Here is a 17,765-nt window from a genome sequence, read left to right on the forward strand (position 1 = left end):
CTCTTCCCCCCTCCCTTTCCTCCTCCTCCTAACCGCGTTTTATATAACCATCTTTCGTCACCGCGCGCGCGATCTCCCTCCCCAGGATATCTCGCTCGGCGATAATCTTTTCTTTTGCCTTTTTCTCCGTGTTTCTTTCCTTTCTCTCTCTCTCTCTCTCTCTCTCTCTCTCTCTCTCTCTCTCTCTATTCGTCCGCCAGTCCTTCCTGGAAGATAATGCTGGGCCGCGCACTTTGCATTTCAAATGCGAGAGAGCCGGACGAAGCTGGGGATCGATCGCGAATCGCGAGCGTACCGAGCTAACAACGCTAAAAGGGAATAATTTCGACGGGCGATACCGGGCGATTAGGCTAGCGGCGATAGGCGCAGCGCGCCGCGACGGCCGGCGCCGGCGGAACGCGGCCGAGATTGCACTTTGTGCTGCAACGCACGCCGCGAAATCCGAAGACGAGGAGGCGAGGTCGTGGTCGTCTTACGGTTAATTAATTTCCGAGAGAGAGACAGAGAGAGAGAGAGAGAGAGAGAGAGAGGCGAGGAGAGAACGCGTATACCGGTTATATCTTTTTCTCTCTGAAAATGGAAAGTATCCTCTCTCATGAATATAAATGATTATTACAACAAAATTATTATAACGAAAACTCGCTTTCCTTAGATACTTAATTTTTAACGTCGGCGGCCGACCTCTCGAGAATCTTCTGGGATCCGCAGCCCCCTGATATAATTTAAAGTACGGAGCGCGCTCGCGTTAATTTAAAATAACGAGCCGCGGAAATCTGCGCCGCGTCGTCGTTCGTCGTCGTCGTCGTCGTCGTCGTCGTCTTCGTCTCCGTCTTCTACGCGCGTCGACTCTCGGACGCGGCGCATTTTTCCGCGAGGACGATACCCTCGAAGCGGTCGTCCGCCGCCACGGGTAACCGATTTTTATTAGGAGCCGATAAGGGAGAAAAATTTTATCGCGTCTCCGGCGACCGCGAAACGGACGGGGAGGAGGAAGAAGGGCGGAACGAAGGGGTTATACAGGGTGCGCTTAAAAGGTGTAGGTGACTTTTAGCGGCTGAAGGTAAATCGAGCGGGGACATGGAAAATTGCGTGACCGATGAGAAACCGATTGTGAAACGAGACGCGAAGCGCCACCGAGGAATGTTTATTACCCCGTATGTGCGACACCCTCGCGGAGGGAGCGAACGCTCTGTCTTTTTATACGAACCCGTCATTTTTCTACTATTAAAACGTATATTCCCTCTCATCGCTTTCGGATGAGCTTTCGAATTTCTATGTTACCTCATCTGTAATATTTTCAAACGTACGACTCTCGATGTACGCGATACAGTTAACGTGCGGTTTGCACGTGGATCATTTTAACGCTGGGACTTCTTGTATCTTTTATCGAATCACGCCTGTACGTGCGAGCCAATTTAAAATACAAGGGGAACCGCGTTTCGCTGCAATTAATCTCCCCGCTGCAATCTCGTACGAAGGACGAAGGGTTCAACGTCTCATCAATTTTCGGGATACTTAACGTCAGGAGTCGAGAGAGGCCATTCGAGAATCTTTGCCAAGTAAAAATCCCTCGCGAACTGGTACTATCGAGTTTCCACCTTTTCAGGCGCACCCTGTATATATTTGTCGAGAGCGGGAGGAGACGGGAGAGCGAGGACTGAAGGATAGGGGGAGGGTTGGGGAGGGGGGGGAGGGGAGGGAAGGGGGGCAAGGCAGGGAAAAATGGAGAAAAAGGTCGAGAGCGTGGTACGCCGTGCCCAACGAGTAATAAGTTAGTAATAATATTTTCACAATATCTCTCCTGGATTGGATGTTATTTCATTATATTTTATTGCCTCTTACTATTACTCTTGCCAGTGCGGAAACCTCCCTCGGTACCCCCTCCCCCCTCCGCCACCCACTCGCCCACCCCTCCTCTGACCCCCTTTCGTCCCCCTTCGACCACCGCCGACGTCCCGCTCTGTTTTATTATCTCGAGCCTCTCTCCGCACCGAGGGAATTCACTCGCGGAACTCATTATTGAGGGGTTTATTCTGCTGTAACCGTTGCTCTCGCCACTCGCTTGTCCCTTTTCCCCCTCCCTCCCCCCCCCTCCTCCCCCGTTCTTCCTCCTTCCGCGTCCGTCTCTTCCGTCGTTTTTGGCCGTGCATGTCAAACGCATCGCTCGCGAGCCGATCTGTCAACGAAGCGTTTGCATTCTTCAAATTTTTATCATTCCCCCTTTCATGTGTAAATTATAAATAAATAGAAACACATACGGTATAAATAGATAGATACGCAATTTTTTAACTAATTGTTCGGATATAGGATATGGTTTGTTTTTGCTACAAATGCTATAATTCTTAAAAAAAAAAAAAAAACTCGATTAGAAATGAAAAACCATTCCACAGTGTGATGTGTTTCCATCAAAAGTATATTTTTGTACAAAATAAACTCCCAATATTTTATGTGCCAGGACAATTAGTTTTGTACATAAAATTATCTCGTATATTTGATATTAGAATTATTTCATATAAAAACAGATTGAGATTAAAATAAATAAAATTGGTACCTTGTTGCAATTTTATTTAAATATATCTTTCAATTTGACTTTATTAATATAACAGACCAGTGAATTCTCTTAAGTTTACTTTTAATAGAAATGTATCGCTGGTAAGGGTTTTCACTTGAAATCAAGTTTTTTTAAAATTATAATATTTAATAATTTTCTAGTTTGAAATAAACTCGTATATTCTGTCCGCACAATTAGTTTCGTGACTGTGGATACTTATTCCCCTTAGAATTATACTAATTTTAGCAAAAGAAACTTTAGCCTATTTAACTTATCCCAACTTAATTTCTCGGTGCCTTACAAGTAATTTATGACGAAAAAAACCTCTCGCTGTACATACACGCCCGGAACCTCCGTTTCCGTTGCATTTCTTACATAGAAAAAAAAACATTTTTGTTTTGAGAATATCTTTACTTTGAAAATGTTAAATATTGAAACGAGATTATATTGCGTTAAACATAACTTGCTTACATGAAGAATTTTATGTAGCTTTATCAAGAAAATAAATTTAACAATAATTTTGTAAGTTTAGAGGAAAAAATAATTAACAATATTTTCCGATAAGAGTTAAAGTTTTTTTAAATATTATTATCAAAACAATCATATACACTGTGCTATTTAGATGATTATGATCATAATAAAATATGAAAATATGAAAATAAAAATATAATATTTTGCTGATCAACTTCTTTAAAGAAGATTAAATTATATACTCAAAGAAGAATATAATTTCTTGCTTATATATGAAACAATGATTGCCAAATAGAATAATTAGTAATTTAATTTACCAATGTTAGATATTGTTTTTTTTTCTGTGTAAGCCTTCTGTTATATCTTTTATATAAACATTGTTACAACCACATTGTTACCCACAACATTATAAAAACGTTTTGACAGAATCTTCTCTTTCATTTAGAGACATATATATACAAAGAGAGAAGTGTTATAATATAAAATATGTTTTAAAAGAACTCTAGAATCGCACGATAACATCACCGCTGACGTTGTTCCTCGCGTGAGAGCAAACGACACGAGAGCCAGGATGAGCGAGATCACCTGGTCCTCCGCACGGGCGGTAAAAGTCGGGTGGGAAAAGTCAGCCGACCGATAAATCATTCTTTTACTTTTGCCGCCCGTGCAATCTTCGCCGCCGCAGCCGCGTATTTCTGCGGATTAACGTGTCTCGGAGGGAACGCGAAGGGTGGCTTTTGTATACACACAGATAGAAGCCACTTTCGATCTTTAACCTTTTTAGCTAGCGAATGCCGCGCATATACACGTCCTATTTGAAAACTTTGCGAAAGGAGAGCAAGGCAAAAGTTTGAATTAATAGAACGGAAATACTGCTCTTATCACGATTGCGCAATCTATTCTACATAATTACGCGAATCCGTACGGTTTTCGAAGGCGCGCGTTCTCATAAAAAAAGTTTTCCAGACCATTCATCCCGGTTCATTTTGTGCTGCGGGCTTAATTCGATCCGCGGAACCGTCGCTCACTTTTCTCAATCGAGCCCCCTTTTTTTTTCTGTTTCGTGACAGGCCGGAGGACCGCAGGGAAGCTTCGACGCGCGGATGGACTTCGACGAGAGCAATGCACCCCGCATGGAAAAAGCGCAGCCTCTACTGCGAGCGGTATCGACAGCGCACGAAGACATGTAACGTACAGGTGAGTTGTACCACTCGGGCATTACACGGCCGGGCGCACGTTGCAATTTCATGCGGAAAGTTTCGCCTTGATTCCACCTACGTAACGAGCGGCCGCGCGCGGCGGTACCCCCTCATCGCCGGCTTCGATTTTCTCCTCCGCTTAAGGAAGCTCCGTTTTGAAAGCGAGAAACGACTCGCGTTACATGAACGAACAATGCCGACGGGAGGGAGCGGGAAAAAAAAAGGAACACGCTCGATATATTGTACAGGGTGTCCCGGATATGTACTCTTTCCTGTCCAGCCGGTCGTATTCCGAACTTCCGAATTTGTTGATCGATTTACAATTTTCGAAAGTTAATGGAAAATAATATTATCCTACTTGATTACTTTTGCAAATTTTAATTATTAAATAGCCACCGTTGTACTCCTATTGGAACGAGATTAGCTTCAAATTAAAAGAGAAATAAAATTATCACTTTTAATACAATTTTCTGAATATCACGGTTTATCATTTTTTTTTTTTCGTTAAATATTTTTGTTATCAGGCAAAAGTTGGAGGGTGACTTCGACCTGCGCGTTTCGAGATGTACCTCGCGAATGTTATCGTTGGGAAAACGAAATATCGGTCGAGTCATCACTCACCGAGTTATCGCTCCCTTATTCCCGACGGCGAAAATTCTCATTGTGTATTTATACCCGCGACGACACACGTGAAGCTCGAGCCGGGAAAGCTACGCGGAGAGGAGATCCAGCCTTCGGTATCCAGCTTTAATCCGTCCGCGGTTCGGAAGGAACGGCGAACACCCTGTATAAATCGCGGCGGCGAGCGGCGCGCGTATTTGCGCGATATATTGCTCGTCGCGGCAGTCATGTGCACAAACTCCGGCGACAGAAATAGCGAGTGTTGTCACCGAGAAATTGCGGCGGCCGATCATAAAAGTATTACATCAGCGGTCCGTAATGCCGCGCGCGCGCGGGCGCGCGAGCGCGTATATTATATGCGTTATTGCTGCAACGAGGCGCAGTGACACAATGTCGATTTGTCGCGACGACGACGATCAAATGTACGGCGTACACGTCGCTCGCGAAGCGAGGCGTAATCACCTAAATAACCACCGGTGACTGCCGCTCCCTCTTTCTCTCTCTCCTTCACTCTCTCTTTCTCTCTCTCTCTCTCTCTCTCTCTCTCTCTCTCTGCCTCCCGCGAAGACGCGTCAAGTCGGTTCAAGAAAATGCGCTGGATTTCGATCGGGGGAGAGCGAATTTCCCTCGGAGTCGCCTGTTGCAATCTGTGTCAGGAGTAACAAGCGCCACGAGAGACTTCTCTCCGGAGATATGCGATTTACTTAAATTCGCCGACGGTGTCGAAGCTTAATGGGAGATTTGTTCGTGCAAACGGCGGCGCGTGCTTCATCTTTTTCTCAAAACGGGGCATTCACGTGAATCACTGGAGTTTAGTCACGCGTCGCTATAGTGTGTCACGGTTAATTAAATGACATTTACCAATATATCTCTCAGACTTTGTCTTGCGTAACTGAAATGTACGGGGTGTCCCAAAACGTGTGGGTCAACGCTCGTAAAAGTATAGAAGGGATCGAGATGAACACAAAAGTCCAATATTGTCTTGGGTTAGGTTCATCAATAATCGAGGTAATTAATTTTTCAAATTATGCGAATGAGAGCGCGCCGAGGGAAGAGCTCGATCCGCTCGAGCCATAACACGGAAGAAAAAATCTATCGTGAATGTACGATGAGCTTTCATTAATTTACTGTTCACAATTACGATAGAAATTAATTAGATTATTTGCAGATTCCATACGTTAATATCTCTCGATTATTGGTGGACCTAAACCAAGACCTAACCGAGACCTAACCCAAGACGATATTGTATTTTTATTGGACAATGTAGGACACCCTGTATATCTGGCTAATCTTTAGAGGGGGACGTGTATCGTCGCTCGCGCGGTTCGCGGACGGATTTTTCGAAATGTCTCGAGATCAGGTATGCGCGAGGAACGGTCCACGCTTTTTCACCCTGTCCTGTCTCGCGAAATCTATGTAGGAAGGGGGAGGAGGGAAATAACGGGCTCGAACGACGAACCCGGACGGGCCACGTATTAATATAAGCTTGGCGTGACTAATATAACAATTTATCCAGCCGCGGGCATTTAAATAGTTATGACCCAGGTCGCCGGCAACGAGGCGACGAGCGGCGATTTCGTCACGCGCTAACTCGCGCGAATTGAATTCGCCTCGGCGCTTTCGTGAATTAACTCCCGCGTGTCGCCCACGCGGCCCCCGCCGATCTCCGCTGCATCGCCCGTCTCCTTTCCCGTTTTCCCTCCTTTTCCTCAAGTTATTCTTTTCAATCGCCTGTCAAATCGGTGCGGCAACACGAGATGCGGACGTAGCAAAGCCAACTCTCTCTCTCTCTCTCTCTCTTTGCTACATTCTTGATCTAATAATTATAATAATGTGGCAGCAGACTGAATATAAGATCGGAGCGCAACAGAGTTAAAATTACTATGGACCGTTTGCATAACTTCAGTTGAATTTAACTTGGATCTAACTGATTATCCATAGATAAAATTAGAATAGGAGATGGAATTAGATAAAGCTCAGTTAGCCAATTCAGTATTTATGGAAATTGGCCTCATGTAATATTTACATGTTCAACAGAAGATGAACAGAAGATTTATCTCATCTCGCATCAGGCTGGACGCGTAACGCCGATGATAAAGAGCGGCGAAGTTTTGTGAGCGATCGGGAATTCGATTCATTATTAGTCCGTTTATTTTTTTGGCGTCCTGCCAACGGAAAGAAGCTCACACACGGACTGCGCCCTTCTGTTATGCGTTCTGCGCAAGGGGTGCCCGCGGGCGTCCACCCTCGAAGCAGGACGTTTGGCACTCCATACGTACGGACACACATGCACACGCGGCCCTGCTTTTAATTGTTATATTTATAAGGGGTTGTCTCGGTGCCGCGCACATGGCACGGTTCCTCAGCTTCGGGGCTGGAAAACTCGGTTGTTTTTCGACATAGGTATATTGGACGGAGTGCCCTTCTTTTCACCCTTCTTCCCTTTCTCTCCTGTAAATCGATACTCGCTGTAAGGCGCGGACTCTTCGCGCAATTGGGTGACGAAGGGCAAAGATGAGCTTTACATGGGTACGTTAAGAAAAGAGGACGGAAAGCTTCGAAAACGGTTCCTCTATTTTTTCCCCTCGGCGTTTGTTGCGTACATTTTCTCGACGAGAAGTCGGAATTAAATTGTACATCTCGATAGAGAACTCTAATTTTAATTTGTGAGTAAAAATTTACATGATTTAACAGAAGTCCATACAATCGTAATAAGATCAGCAGGTTTCGATTCGCTTGAAAGAAATATCTTACAAAAACTTTAAAAAATATTACGAGTCTAACCATCCGAATTCGTTGTCGTTCCTAAAGGAAGAATCACTAATACGAGAACTAAAACGTGATCTTTACATCGTTATTCTTAATTTAAGCAAAATGTTGAAACCGTTCCCTCGCGACATCTCACGACGTGACGCGAGTCGCACAGTACGTCGTCCGTACGTCCGTACTGTCCGGTCAACGCATCCGGTCAAGCGGTAGCAGGAGACCACGCGGCGGAGCTGGCGTACGCTGGGAAGATCGCGCGGATAGACGAGGCGTGTGAGGAGGGAGAGGGAAGCGGGTCGGCGCGGCAAGGGGGATAGGAAGGAACGGGCGGATGGGGCGAATATTGGACAACTAATTACCTAATCACTCATTATCCACCGCGGACTCCGGGCGCCAGTAGTTCGGCGCGCCAGGTACGTAGATAGAGGTGGAACGGGCTTGCCCGGAGGGCCATTGTGATACACGAAGCAGAATCATGCACGATCGTATATTATCGATGAGAGGCGAGGGACGGAGGGATGGGGGAGAAGAGGGGGGGGGGAGGGGGTGGACGAGGGAGACGGTGGAACGGCACAGCGGCCATCCCTAAAATCCTCCTTCCCCCCTCATCCCCCTGTCCCCCCCGCGCGGCGCGATAGAGTGCACCGGAGGGGAAGGGGGCCTCCGCGCGCGTTTAACGTTAGCACGGAATCGGAGCCAATGACGGGGCGGAATCGCGATGCGGAAACGACGCTTCCTTTCTCGCACCTCGCACGAGCTGGCCTGCCCCGACATTAACCCCGGAGTCGGCCCTCTCCGTCGCACCCTCGCGACACCGCTGCAATTTCGAATCGCCTACCTCTCGCTCTCTCTCTCTCTCTCTCTCTTCCTCTCCCTCCTGTCGTTTTCGATCATACTGCTATTTTCGTCCGTGGGTGACGTCCGGAATAGATAACGGTTATCACTAATGCATCGAGCCGCTTCTACGGTTCCGTAATAATCTGCCGCCCATCGCGCGCTGCACTCCCCAGCTTGTGTGGGGACGACAATGTTTCGCGGAGGGAATCTCGAGGAAAAAGGACAGACGAGAGAGATATCGCGATTTTCCGTTGGCCTTTTCCATTGGACGAGCGATTAGAAATCCAGGGCGAATTAAGAGCGGCAGAAGTAGCCGGGGTGAAACCTGACTCTCTTTCGCGGACTCTTTTTCGCCGAACCTTTTGCCTCAACAAGACTTTTATACGCGAGCCGATTGCAGGAACTCGAATTTAAAGAAGGTAAATGTAACATCCGATTAAATTTCATCTAAAGAAACCGCGACGAGAATTTCCGAATGAGAAACGTTCGGGAAGGAGGGGGGGGAAGAGGACGCGACATTTATACGTAGAAATTTATCAATATGACTCGTATTTCTGACGACGCGTTCCGTCTATTTCCACCGGCTGTCATATTGGGAAAGTAATAGCTCCTCGTTAAAAATTCAACCCTCCCCTACCTCCCGCCCTTCACTCTGTGATGTCCGTCTCGAAAATAACCCCGCTCCGTTTTGAAACCCGTATCTTTTTTCCACGTCGTTTTTAATTCGATATAGCATAACGATTCGCCGATCCGCGATGATTGTCGCGGATTCGCCTTAAAATGTTTATGACGACTCATTTAAATCGGCAGCAGCTATCTCCGTCACGGCGGTGATATTAATCGCCCACCGAACACGGCTTCGTGCAGATGTAACCGCGGAACCAAAATATATATCCTACTCGCGGCGTTTTACATCGTTTCGGGCATTAATAAGAAATAAAAATATTCTCCCTCGAATGCCCCCGGCTAAACTTGGGTAACATAACTATGGGTTAATCATGGTTTCATTGAAGAATGATTGCTTTCGAGCGCTCTTATCGAATAATAATCGTCCTTTCTAATTTTCATAATCTCTTCCATAAATATTCTTTTCGGTTGTCTCCCGCGAAATTTTTATACTCTTCAACGCACATCGATCACATTTCTTAGATAATGTAACCTCAATTAAAATGTAAAGGAAGCATTTATTGATCGGTGGAACGATTTGTCGAAGAAGCAACAGTCCGACCGTATTACCGAAAAAAGCCTGAGAAGGCACCAGTGAGGTGTACGCTATTGACGATAAAGTCCGGTTCGATGGCCTTCCGATATGAGCATTCTCGAGATTAGGATGCGGTAAGACAATCCACCGGATAATCATGGTCGGGGTCTGGATGTCGCGCCCGGCGTGGCGTGGTGTAGTGGTCGTCGTCGGGTTAGTCCCCGACGACCGCGCGATGCGCGTTATATGGAGGTTTAGGCCAGCGGACCGAGCTAACTGTAATCAGAGTTGCGGCGTTGTAGCAGCGCGTTTCAGTCGCGTCGGACAGGACGGGAGGAATCCTTGGCGCTGCTGGATCGACCTGGAACGTCTCCACCGCCTACCCCTATCTCCACCAAACCTATACCTATCGGCCAACGTTCGAGAGATCGTTGCATGTCCCTGGATGCACGTGCTCGGGGGTCACGGCTGTTGCCGGCCGATACTCGTCCTGGATGGTCCTTAATCCTCTTAAGTGCCGTGTGGCGCGACTAAATATCAATCACAGTTTATATCAACCCTGGCCGGTCGGTGCCCCGTTTCTCTCCGGGAACCCGGAGGGGCTCCCGACGTGGGCCGTGTGGGCGGCGGACAACGTGGCCGATCGATCGCGCGAAGAACTTGATCGGTAGCCCCTCGGGCGGTTCGCATCGCGCAGCCCGATCATGTTCGGATTTGTTTTAATTATCGACCAAATTTCGTGTCTGACAATTTCCTCCTCAACTACCACGGCGAGGTAAAGAAAACATAATAATCGTGCGGAAGAAAAAACGCTTATAATCGCTTTTGCTTAATATCAGCAAAACTATTTTTTGACAATTTATATAAATTGGTAATATATGATACACTGACTTTCATTGATAATACACTAATTCTGAAAGACTATACACTAATTCAATGAGAAATTTCCTTTTTAATCAAATTTCTTTATTGAAAAAAAATGTTTAGTAATTGAGATCATATAATTAAGTAGTAAAATAATTAGCAGTTAAAATCTCCATGACATTTATATTTTATAGTTAATATCTTTATAATGTTAGTAATAATAACCTTGTGTTTATAGTTCTATCAATGACAAAATTTTACTGTGAGTTATGGTCATTTTAACTTAATTTTAAATATTTACTATAGTAACATTTTGAGAGAGAGAGAGAGAGAGAGAGAGAGAGAGAGAGAAAGAGAGAACATGAATAGTAAAAATAAACTTAAATTTCTGTAAAATATATGCAATCATCATTATAATAAATATAATTTTTTAAATATGTTTATTATTTGCATTATAATAATAACTAATAATTACAATTTCTATGATTAAAATATCTATAAATATATAATAGTATGAAAGTGATTATAAACTATAGTTAAATTATAGCAATTGCAACCATCTTTTTCTCTCAGATAATGCTGAAAGACGATGAATAATTACTGTTATAAATATTTTATTGCATTATTTATTAATGTTCTAACAAAATTATTTTTAGATTTGTATCTGTATATATACATTGAAAGAAATGGCAAGCAAAATTTCATATTTGAGTAATAAAATAATATATCACTGTGTTAATTAAAAAGTTTTGCGATTTTAACAAAATTTTGTTATCTTAACAAGATATTTTTATTAGACAAGAAAATTTCTTAATTAACACAACGATATTATTTTATATATCAACCAAATTTTGCTTGCTAATACAAAACATTTTTCTTGGTGCAGCTAAATTTTCAGACATTTCTGTAAAACTGTTCTTTCCATGCATCTTACAAAACTTTTAATGAAAATATATGGTTTAGTAAAAGATAGTGAAAAGGTATTATTCATACACTGAGAAAAAAAGAATTTAATTCAACAAAATTTTTTTGTTGCAAACTGCCAACAATAGATATATACAACAATATACGGTATTGCAATATAAATACATAGTTCAATCAACATCATTGCATTTGCATTAACAGCAAATATTATTATATTAAGTATTGAGTATATTTTTTATTGGCAGCCCGCAACTAAACGTTTTGTTGAATCAGTTACATTTTTTCTCAGTGTACAAATCCACGAAAATTGATTAAGAAATAACATAACACTATTAATTTCTTGCTTTGAAACGTAGTCTAAATATTACTCTAATAATGCCGCTCTAAATTATACTTCTAAATTATACTTGTGTTTAAAAAAGAAATGTTAAGAGATGGGAGGTTTCAAGCTTTCAGGCCTGCTTTACTTAGAACGCTTCTATTATTTATGGACTCTTTGTTAAAGTAAACTCTGACGTCTTTGATGGCCATATTCCGCGATAATATATTCCATTATGACGCTCATTCGTTAAGGATGATTCATGACTTGCACGCGCGATCGATCGCGTTGTTTGCCGAGAGAAAAAGGAGCACAGGTAACAGCCTGTATTTATAGGGCGATGCGATCAGTCGCGCTATCGCGTAGATCCATTTAAATACATTTAGGAGATTGCAAAAATGGACTATTGCAACGTCGATGAGTAGTAACTACTTATATTTATAGAGCCGTATCGTCGTCGCATTCGGGGTACATTTAGAAGATTGCAGAAATGAAGTTTCGCGCGAGAGCCGACCGACGTATAATTACGCGTTCAATTACGCGCGCCCGACGATAAATACCGGCAACGCGGCTATACATAAAAGAGTTTGCGAACTTAAGCTCTATTAATCGAAGGGCTGGCTTCGGGGCAATAACACGCCATGCCACATTTCACCAGACCAGCCAGGCCGCGCGAGCGCGAGCGCGCGCGCGCGGACGTGAAGGATCGCGATAAGTCTTTTGTAATGGCGAAGTTAACGGCGGTCGCCGTGAAATTAATCTTAATTTTATCAAGCACGGGGCACGTCGCCTCACCCCCCCCCCACTCCCCCGACTTATCTCGCCGACATTTCGCGCGACGACGATTGCATGGTCGTCGCCAACATCTCGCTGTTACATCGATCTTTCCCGGGGATCGATCGCGCCGGAGGAATCTCTCTCCTTCGTCGCGACAGGTGCCTCTCCCACGGGACGTCTTCTCCCCATTCTCCCCTCTCTCTTCCGCCTTTTCCCTAACGCCATTAGACGCTCGCGAAAATAGCGGCGCGGTGCGAATAGACGCTCGCTCGCACTTCGCTACTATTCGCGAATAAAACTGGCCCGGAATAATTCCGGGGGGTTAGCGCGCGAGGACTCTTTCGTCGAGCGTGGAATATTTAATGAGCGATGACGAGCGCCGTAAATAATTGATCGCATTAAGATTGCATCGGGTCTATAGTTGAGAGCCGTGGCACGTGACGCATCGCGTCCCCGTGCATGTGGTGTGCCCGTGCGTACGTGTGTGAGCGATTGCATGCCGGGCATTTTGTACATGTGTCCGGTTATCAAAGAGAAAGAAGACAGATAAGGCGAATATCGAGGGATAAAGCGTTGCGGGTTTCCGATCGGGAATAAGCGCTCGCTATATCGTAAGCTTTCGAGCTTTCTGGTGGCGGGCGGCGCGCTTTGCTTCTCCTCCCGCCCCCTCCCCCCCTCTCCCTCCGCTCTCTACCGCCTCCTCGAGACGCGGGGATGACAGCCGCTGAATAATACAACGGATACTCGCGTCGAGGTTAGATATTCTTACGATCACCGCGAACCCTTCCCTTCCGCCAATACACGGCAAAATCGTCAATTATTCAGGCCGTAGCTTGAACATTTTCCCCCGTTTCCGATCGCGCGCAAGTATATATGAAGTCCGCCCCACGCTGGACATTGTTAACGGCATACGTAACCGCTTTCGTTTCGAATCCCTTACGGGGAGAGCGCGCGCGGATTGTTCCCTTCTCCCACTCGAAGGGATTTTCAGCGATAACGCCCGTGCCTGCCGGATCGAATTTTGCGGCTGCGAGCAGCTGAATATCGCGGTAAATGCTTAATGAGATTTTGCATCCTCTTCCGCGGCTCTTAAATCCACTTCTTGATGTATTATCTTATAAACCTTTTAATGATCATAAATGGATATCGTATCGATACCCCCGCGTATCGAATTGGCGGAATAAATAAAAGCTAAGGATAGATCGCGCACTTTTTTTTTTCCTTCGCGTTCATGGAATTAGTCTTTATGCCTTTTTTACGAATTAATCCCTGCATATTCTTATAAATCTACAGCCTCGTAAATTATTCCTAACAGATTTACTATTGTCTCTTTCGCGACATATACCACTATACCCATTCTATACCCTCGTATCCTTTTTTCAAACACTGCTAACTGTGCTTGAAAGTTTCTTTTGCATCGAAACAATTACCCTCTGTCATCGCACGGATTTTGCAGAACGGTTCTCCTGGAGTATTTTTTTTTTAAATTTAACTAATAGGTACAGATCTGAAAATATTTTATAATTTCTTCGAATCGTCAAAACAATTATGTAGAATGTTCGAGCTGGTTGCTAGAATGTTTAAACTTTTGTCACGCTCGCGAGCGCCTCACGTAATTATTTTGATGGCTCAGCAAAATTATTTTCAGATTTGTTGCTAAAATTTCACGTGCCTTAGCAAAAATTTCTTTCCGTGTATAAATCGAGGCGATACTCGAAAGCCATTCGGACTCTGGACTGGGCGATATATTGTGCCCGAAAAATACGCTCAATTCTGCAGCAATTATGACATTTTATTTATTGGCTCAATGTTACATGGCAGACTAAAAAAAATGTTGTAATTGTACCATGCAAACGGAAAGAAACATTTTATTTTTTTTGTACGTAAAATTGTCTTTCGATGAAACAGCTATCGCCCGAGATTCGCAGTAACAAACGTTTCGGGAGGGAGGGGGAATTTTCGTATTTCTGTATCACGGTATTTCCGTCATAGGACACACTAATCCCGAGCAACAATCAATTCGGAGTCTCTCGTCCCGCTGTCGCCAGTTAGAGCAATCGAATTGGTTCCAGTTGCTTTATCCTCGTCGGCTGTCTACCATCTTCGCGCTCCCCATCCCCTCCTCCCCTTCGCCCATCCCGGGAGTTAACGAGATCGGAGGACATTTTAAAAGGACAGAGCAACCCGCCTGCCGGGTGAGGTGCCCCCTTTAATTATTCAGGCGCAATTAACACGTCAATAGGTCCGTTGCACCTGGCTGCCGTCTTCCGCCAAATATGTACGTTCACGAGATGGCGCGGCCAAGTTTCCGCGCAGTCAAACATTTCTCTCTCTCTCTCTCTCTCTTTCTTTCCCCCCTTCCTCCCGCTCTTCGTCCCTCCGTCTGTATTCATTTATGAACTGTTTTTTTCTCGTCCTCTTGAACGTCTTCTCTTTCCTCCTTTCCTGCCGAGACACGGAGAAGGGTTGTGTTCCCTCGCGTTTCCCCTCTCCTTCCGCGTCCGTCCCTCCTCACTTCGCTCCTCTACACACTTTGTGTCCATCTCATTTTTATTTCACTCTTTACTCTCTTACTGCGAGCGTCTGGTATGAAATCTTTAGTCGCGTTGCCTATGGATTATGTTATTTCGCCCTGGGTCAATGCTTTCTTTCAAACGGTTTACGTTTGTGCTCCGTGGGATGAAGATCTTAAGCAACCGTCTGCGAACAGTATATAAATATATTCTTCTGTCTCTCTCTCTCTCTCTTTTTTTTCACAACTTTTATTTTCTTATATTTCATTAAAATTATAACTATGCACTCCCTTCATTAATTATTCCCCTCCTGTTTAATTCAGATCCGTTTCATGTCACACGACTCTCTTCTCAATTTATTCATACTTTTATTTATTTTTTATATTTGCTCTTCATGCTGTTTACTTATTACTGTCTGCACGTTATATATCTGTACATTATATATTTTTTCGCGTATTTTTACACGGAAAGAATCGTTTTGCTGAATTCTTTAAAACTTTAACTAGATACAAATCTGGAAATAATTTTGTTGGACCGTCAATTATGTACGAGCGTTCGGGTATACTACAAAAAATTTGGACATTCTAGCAATCAGTTTTTTAAATATCGTGCACGATATTTTTGATGGTTCAGCAAAACTTTTTTCAGATCTGCGTCTACAAAAATTTTTACTTAATGCCTCAACAAAATTATCCTTTTCTCTGCGTAGACGCAAAGGCAAATTCTCTGTGTGATCTTTCAGGAAAAGGGTAGAGGTTCTCTACTTCCACCACGATCATTTTCGCAGCGTACCCGTAACGCTGCACCGTAAGCTTCTCGAATGATTGTCGATTAATTATTTTCATATAGTATCAGCGCGGTCCGCGATTCGTTTTGGTGATTACACACTTCGAATTATCGCCGCCGAGTTAATTATAATCCGCGGATCCGCGCTCGCGCGGATTAAACGCATTTCAACGTGGCAAACATAGATCGCTTACATCATTAACGTGCCCGATGTCGTTACGCGACTCTACTTATAGAACTCTCCTCGCGGAGAGTTTGCCGCGACGTTTTACACGGCAGCGCAATAGACATCTTTAAGTATTAAGCCACTCAAGTATTGATGGCCGATTGTTTTCCCCGGATCTCTCGTTGTCTCCCTCGCTAGACGCCGATAACTTCCTCGTCACCGCCCAACGCATCGCTGGGTCTTCCTTCCACCCCCCCAATTTATTCGGGTATCCAGCCTGAATTACTTCAGCTAAACGGAGTCGCAATTAAATTCCTAACACTTCGTGAGACGTAAGCGGGAATATTTAGGGAAACGTATTGCGACACACCGACGGCAGTCGGATACAATAAACGGCGCAGGATCTTTCCGTGCGCGGCGACGAAAGGTATAGGCGTAAAACGACGCATCGAATTTTCATTTTCGCTCCTCTTCGTCTTTCAGATATTTATGGAGATTTGTACCCGTAGAATTGCCCGTGAATAATTTCTTCCCCGGATGCTTTCTCCCTAAAAAGGATGAGCGGGACAAGCGGGGAAGGGAGCTGGAGTAGGGAAAGCGCCGAGCGTTTGATGCTCCGTCCAAGAAGGTCCTGCTGCTTTATTGCTCGCGACCGGTCACGCGTCCGCGTAAATAATGCAGGAAAGGGGTTGCGGAATAAACTGGTATGAGAGAGCGCGCGCGCGCTCTCTGAGTTTTCATCGTGCTTCGATCGCGTCCCCGAACAAGTCCCCCGCGCGAGTCGATAACAATTTAATTCTTTTTTAACTCGCGCACGAAAAGCACCGGCGACGAAAGGGTCGTCGTACCGCTGAAAGTGGCACGTATGCACGGCGGATAGTTTTAACAACTTACGGGAGTATTACGTATGCAAGAGCGGTGTCCTGCCGAGAATAGGTATAACGTTGAACGTTCGCTTCTCCCGAATGAGCCGATGTACGCCGATTCAACGATCACGCGCTTGTAAAGTAGTGACTCACTGTGTATTTTATACATATATATATATATTTAGGAACGCATTTGTTTGACATGAGTGCGTCGTTTGATTAAAAAAATATCGATTGATTCAAAAATTCCACCAATTCCAGAACTTTCGTCATAGGTTGACTTATACTTATAACATATGAAAGACTTTCACGATCTTTAAATAATCGATACTTGATTCTCAGATTTAATTTCGTGATACCTAAGCATTTCAAATATTGAAAATCTTGGAAATAGGTTGTTAGCATCGCCGTTTTGATCTTCGGAATGTTGAAAAAAGCCTGGTCGTTAAATTCATAATGTCAAATTCTATCCAATTTGAGTTATTTCTGAATCCCCCTTATATTGCCATTGCTTGATTTGTCGTAATTTAACTAAAACACCGGACTTAAACAATTTCATTTAAGAAATACCTTAAATTTGACTGAAATTTAGTTTACTCATTATATGCATATGACTACTGATTAAGTAATTTAAATATAGAAATGAGTTGATTAGATGTATTGTTTTTTAACCACGTATGTGTGTATGTGTTCTGTGTTAAACAATAATGTTAAAATTCCAAAATTGGAATTGGTTTAAATTTTATTCACTAAGATCCGATGTTTGACCGTTATAGGCAATTTACAACTCATTGATATGTTTAACATATTACGGTCGATTAGAAGTAATGTATTAATATTAAATTTTATTCTTTAATTTAACAATGTAATAATTTTCAAGTTTAAATAACAGTTACTAAGACTT

The 17,765-nt window shown here is 43.9% G+C and overlaps 1 protein-coding gene across 1 annotated transcript in view; it reads left to right on the forward strand.

The window, feature by feature from the left end:
* The window catches only part of LOC105836176 (protein bric-a-brac 2), a 456,038-nt gene that overhangs the window by 82,940 nt on the left and 355,333 nt on the right, over nt 1-17,765 (forward strand). Inside the window, exon 3 of the mRNA XM_036286199.1 lies at nt 4,093-4,219. The gene's annotated coding sequence lies outside the window, so the exon portion shown is untranslated. The remainder of the gene's footprint in view (nt 1-4,092; nt 4,220-17,765) is intronic.

This window comes from Monomorium pharaonis, chromosome 1 (assembly GCF_013373865.1).
Source record: "Monomorium pharaonis isolate MP-MQ-018 chromosome 1, ASM1337386v2, whole genome shotgun sequence".
NCBI classification, from domain to species: Eukaryota; Metazoa; Arthropoda; class Insecta; order Hymenoptera; family Formicidae; genus Monomorium; species Monomorium pharaonis.